At 40.8% G+C, this 6,000-nt stretch overlaps 1 long non-coding RNA gene across 2 annotated transcripts; it reads right to left on the reverse strand.

The window, feature by feature from the left end:
- Window positions 1–2,267: 2,267 nt before the first annotated feature.
- Window positions 2,268–4,438, reverse strand: LOC109194734 (uncharacterized). 2 transcript variants are annotated; one of them, XR_002056494.2, is made up of 5 exons: window positions 4,272–4,438; window positions 3,865–3,957; window positions 3,310–3,482; window positions 3,145–3,221; window positions 2,268–2,894 (listed from the first exon to the last, which is right to left on the reverse strand). It is a non-coding gene; the product is annotated as an uncharacterized LOC109194734 (long non-coding RNA). The 2 variants fall into 2 exon arrangements; XR_002056493.2 differs by lacking the exon at window positions 3,865–3,957 and having other exon boundaries at window positions 4,272–4,435.
- Between the last annotated feature and the right edge of the window lie 1,562 nt (window positions 4,439–6,000).

Below are 6,000 nucleotides of genomic sequence, written 5' to 3' on the forward strand. Positions count from 1 at the left end.
AGCGATAGGAAGAAGTCAAACAAGCAGTTCTGACCTCACACACACACACACACATACACACACACACACACACACACATTCCTACTTACATATAAAAGTTCACACATATACATACAATGCCTTAGAACCATGTGGGCGTTGCTTTGCTGTGTTTTGTGTGAACTGTCTCTCAATAAAAGGCAGCGAGAGGAGGCCGGATTTGGGGTCATTTTCATGCTGGACACAGATGAGGCCTCCCTTGCGCAAGTAATCGATCGATCGCTGACTGTCTTGTTTTCATTCATGATGAATAAGTCTCTAGAATTAGCGGGGTTTGTGGGAACAGACCCAACAACTACATTTAGCAAAAGTATTCTCTGTGCATTTCTTTTCCTAAGCAATAATGATTCTGAACAAGCAGGATAGAAATTCTTCCAGTTATATTAAAGGATCCACATACTTTTTTGGGGAAGAAAAGTGAGTTAGGTAACTTTAAACTTTGCATATTTGTTGGTGTAAGACAGGCTGGTCTGAGTATTTCAGAAACTGTTGATCTGCTAGGATTTTCCCACACAACCATCTCTGGGGATTAAAAAGAGGAACATATGCAGTGAGCAGCAGTCCTTTGAGTAAAAATGCCTTGTTGATGTCAGAGGTCAGAGGAGAATGGCGAGACTGCTTCAAGATAATAGGAAGGCAGAAATAACTCAAATAACCACTCATATCAACCAAGGTGTGTAGAAAGACATCTCTGAATAACACATTGAATCCTGTAGCAGATGGTCTACAACAGCAGAAGACTACATCAGGTCCCACTCCTGTCAACTAAGACAGCACAGGCTCACCAAAATTGGAAATTAGAAGACTGGAAAAACAATATGAGCAACATTCAGAAGGTAGGGTCAGAATTTTGCATAAAAAACACGAAAGTGTGTCTCCGTCATGCCTCGTTCAGGCAGTTTTGCTATACTATTGGCTGTAAATTACTTCAGGTGAATGGAATGTCTCTAAATGCTCATCTCAGCCAAAAAGCTAAGGATTTTTTTAAAACTGTGAATCATGCAAAACCGCTCTGGTAAAATGCAGGAATTGTTTTAAAAAAGGGAAATGAGCATAATAAGTTCCCTTTGACAATAATTTTTTTAAAAATCACAAATTATTATGATCCTACTTTAAGTCTAATCTCTGTACTCAAGTAATTACACTAAGTCATGCAAATGTTTTGTGTTGTTCTTGACAGGGAAGCACGTTTTCTTTCTGGCTGCTTCTCTGTGGTCTGACCAGAAACTAACTCATCCTTATTCTAGAAAGTGAACCACAACATGTGGCAACAGAGCCCACAAACATGAGCTCATTCCTCTTGAGGGGAAACTAGCAACTGAAAAAAACAGAGATAGAAAGAAAGTCCCAGTGTTCCTCTCCATATCCATTTGTCTTTGGACTACATTCCTGCTCCTCTTCCTCAAATGAAATGGTTATCCCTGCAAACAATGAGAAGACTGAGCTGCAGGAGCATCTGCAGCATGTGAAGTGGGACATGAAACAAAAATTGGCTCACAAGGTCGAGGTCAACTTCAGCATCAGCACATTCTTTGAGCCAAGGCGTTGGAGAGAAAGCAGGCGCGAACTGAAAGTGGCCCAAGTCTCTTCCTAACATGCTTTTATTTCCCACATACTTCGTGATCATCGGGCCTCAGTATGTTATCAGGTAATACTGAGACAAACAGCTGCTTACGTGCTGAAATGTGGATGTATTATTTGAGTAAAGCATTACACATGAATCAGAAGAACAATACATTTTGACCAATAGGCTAACAATTAAAGTAAACTCATCAGTATTAAAATACAGCTGGAAAGGTGAACTGTTCCTACTTTAAGAGCAAGTGCAAGTGCAGGCAGATATGTTGCAAAATGTATTTACCATCATAATTAAATACAAAAAGAAAGAATGTGCAGAAAAAATCTGAACTCTAAACTCACACCTATGATATTAATTTAAAAATCATAGTTGACCTTTTCGAGTTATTGTAACAAAAAAAGGAAAAAAGTCTTTTCTGTGGCTAAGTCCTCAATTTTCCTTTATTCCTTTTAATGTTGTCAGTCTCCATATGAGTCACGTTGACCACGTGCTGTGTGCTTCATGCTTTGCTCTGGAATGTCAGGTTTCAAATTGCATGTACCTGATATTGCCTTGCCATGCCATGCCAGAGATTTAAGATTGTGTGTAACTGTAAAATCAAATGACTATTATTTATTTGCAATAAAATAACATAAAACACACACCAAAGTACACACAGGACTTTTTATTAGTAAGTTACAATGCGGACACATGCACTGCCAAGGACATTTAAAAAAAATAATACTATGACATTTCATCATGTTTCAGTTAAACAAGTTAAGAATCAAGCAGCTAAGTAAAAAAAGATTTTTTCTGTTTATAACAATTAGAAGATGTATGATTGAACATAGAAGAAACATGCACTTTACTGCACTGCAACATAGAAAATTATCCTAAGTGTAGAAAAACATATCATTTTCATTTGACAAACACTTGATGATACAAATGTGTTTGCAGTGACTGACTCACCCGAGTTTCTTCCAGAAGCCACAGGTTAACAGGTTAAAGGATATTGTGTCACACAGCATGTTCTTTGGAAACTTGTTCAGCGCAGTGGTTTGAGAAAATATCACAGGCTGTCTGAGCGAGCAGGGTTTCCTTGATGTCATACCCCTCCAGAGGCAAGTGCGGTGTTGGTGGTGCATCACGGTGTAGTGTGATGTACCGGGTTGTCAAAACCGGCTACTGACATGACAGAACACTGCCCTCCTGCACCAGCCCAAAGGCACTTTCCACAAGGGGCTTGTCAGGTCAGGGATCTGGTAATGGACCCACAATGCCTCTGTAGAATCCACTCCTAAAGAAAACATCAATGACAATAATGTAAGGAAGAAGGTTATTATACTGAACAACAACTAAACTAAAAAGTGTGAAACAGTGGTGCATAAGTTAGAGACTGGGATGTATATATGTACATGACTGAGTTAGCCGTCTTCAGAAAGTGTAATGTTGTATGTAAATTAATACCTATTCTGACACATGCATGTATGAACAAATAGCAACATGCATTTGTAACACAGGAAACCAAATTTTACAAATCTAATTACCGTACTCCAGTCTGGGCCATCCTATTTGGTACCGGCTTAGTGAAGATCATAGAGTTGATAGGTCCTGGCTTCACACCCTAACAGAAGACACATTTACTATGGATGGTGTTGCTGTTCATATGTAAACATGGTCTAATTCAAAAACTTTAACCTTATTTAAATTACCACTGTCCGTGGCTTGTGCCATTGCTGTTCAGATTCGGTGCAGCTATGCACAGGGGACAACCGGCACTCTGAGTTGTGAGTAGTGTGCTGTTTGGAAGAGCAGTGCCACTGTGTGATTGCACATAACAGCACCTGCCACACAGGAGCACTGGCGATGAATCCAGAAGCTTAATCTAAGAAGAAAGAACTAAAATTAAAAATGTAACATCATCTTCATGGAAGAGCCAAACAGGAACATAGTTCAGTGTTATGGTTACTGACCCCTACAGGCTTACCCTCCTGAATGCTTAGTGTTTCCTTCTCTCCCTATTAAAACAATTTAACCATCCTTGATAACTGTAATAACTTAGATTGTGTATATTTGCAGTATTAACTTGGTGTAAATTTGTTTCTGATCACCCAAACACATCTGACTAGTCAAATTAGGTGTGATAAAGCAGGGGGACAAGGAAAACATTCAAGTTGATGGGCCTTCAGGAATGAACTTAACTAATGCTTAAATGAACTGAACCCCACTGAACAGGGATTAACAACTTTACACAGCTTCCTGCCTACACTTAGTCTGTGTGGTGCCTCACTCTTCCTCATTGACCTGTAGCACAGGGCTCTCACACCGACCTCCCCTGTCAACCTGTGTTTTTTTGGACACTGAATAAAGATACAAGAACCATTAGCATTATTTCTGTACTACTCATGTCAACACGTCTTAAACATATATACTTTATACGTAGCAAGAGTAGCATTGGGTAGTTAACTACCTGCTTAGTTAGCCAACTACCTAACGCTATTATAAAAGTGTCTAACAACAAAAGTGACATTAGTTAAACCTCAACTATAAACACCGTTTAAGGAAACATGTAATGTAGAGAATTGACATCAAATGAAACACATAGCGGAGTAACGTAGTGTTTGCATTTCACGTTAGCTAACGTTTCTTTGTCGGTTAATTTACGTTTTCTTACCTTCGTAGTTGTGTATATATGATGCAGCATATAACTTAAATCCTTTATCTAACATGCTGACGGGGTTTGTCGTCACTCTGTAAATCCGATGAACATCAGTGATGTTCAAATTTGGGAGCTCTTGTAGGACGAGTGCAAACGCGGAGGTCGGCTTATGAATGAGTGGGAGGAGTTGCGCCATTAGAAGGAAGATTACATGACGCGTCAAAAGGCTGAGTGCTTTGAAGTTCGGCCGTGCTTTGAAGTGCGGCCGTTAGGTTACGCCTACTGAGGGCATAAATAGAAGTCAAAAACAACATTAGTGTGTGTTAGTCTGTTCCTCTGGCTTTGCGTTTCTTAACGTTTTGTCCATTTCCATCAGCATCGGCGGAGCCTTGGGCATACGCTGTGCGATTTTTTCAGTGGCGTTATTCAGCGCCTGCTCAAACTGTACGATTGACTCGCAGGGGTTAGAAGTTCGTAGGTCACGATGCAGGGTCTCACACTATACGCCCGATGCTCTGATGCGACCTGAGAGCTCACACTAAGCATCAATCTGTCCCTCTCTCTCCCTCTCTGTCTTTCACTCACACAGACACACACACCACCACCATCAACTGTGCTAAATTGCTAATGAAAAATATTGATCAGGCAGCTGTGATTGAGCAGCAATGTCCATTCAAATATTTTCACGGTTGTTGTGGTCGTGATAATTTTGTGAGGAGACATCGAAAAGGCTCGGAAGAGCTTGCAAAAGTTCTACAAGTTGTGCTTTCATCGCTTGTGTCCAGATCACATGCTGCACTACTGTGCAGTGTTGCCAACTCCTCAGTAAGGAAAATCGCTATTGGCTGTCCTAAAAGTCGCTAGAAGTCGCTAAATGACGTCATCGCCTAATTTGCATAATTGGTCATGCTAATGTAATTGTAACCTGTTGGAGAGAGAAATAACATCATGGAAGACACAGTCAGTATAAAACGTCCTAAATGCATTTAGAATTTATTTAGAACTACAAATTAAATTTCTTTTTGCAATTATTGTTTTTTAATGTCACAATTCCAACCCTGCTCCTTTATTCAGGCTTGGACCGGCAAAAGTGACCCGAAATTGGCACTCTGGTGGAGTTACTTTGTGTGTGTGTGTGTGTGTGTGTGTGTTTATAAGTAGTTTTAAAGCTTGTGATCCACAAAACAGCATAACAGTAAAATAAGATCTGACTGCCTTACAGTCAGTGTGGGAGCAGCGGCTTTGCTCATGCGCGATTCATTTGCCGTTTGGACGCATAGGTGTGAACACGTCCTGCCCTGATAGCAGCTGGGGGAGGACTATCCTCCGCCTGTGAGCGCTTTGGCACGGGTGAGGTGCCCACGGCAGCACCGCTGCTTGTTAACAGTAAGAGTGATATGCGCTTTCACGTCAAAAAGTCATCATAAATAAGTCTCCAATAACACCAGAAAAAGTCGCCAGATTTGTCGCTAGTCGCTTTTTAGAAAAAAAGTCGCTAAGGGGGTCTGAAAACTCGCTAAATATAGCGACAAAGTCGCTAAGTTGGTAACACTGCTACTGTGCTGCTCCGTCTTTTCGCCTTCATTTCTGTGTTTGCGCGTGCGCAGTGTGAGAGGCTGCAGTGACCCTCACGATGGCCGACAGGATTTCAAACAGGCTTGATTTTCTTATGACCAAACGATTGATGATCGGGAGCTGGTCGAGGTGTTAATCGCTTCTTGTTACCCCATGTATACAACACGAT

This window comes from Oreochromis niloticus, linkage group LG15 (assembly GCF_001858045.2).
Source record: "Oreochromis niloticus isolate F11D_XX linkage group LG15, O_niloticus_UMD_NMBU, whole genome shotgun sequence".
In the NCBI taxonomy this organism is placed as follows: Eukaryota; Metazoa; Chordata; class Actinopteri; order Cichliformes; family Cichlidae; genus Oreochromis; species Oreochromis niloticus.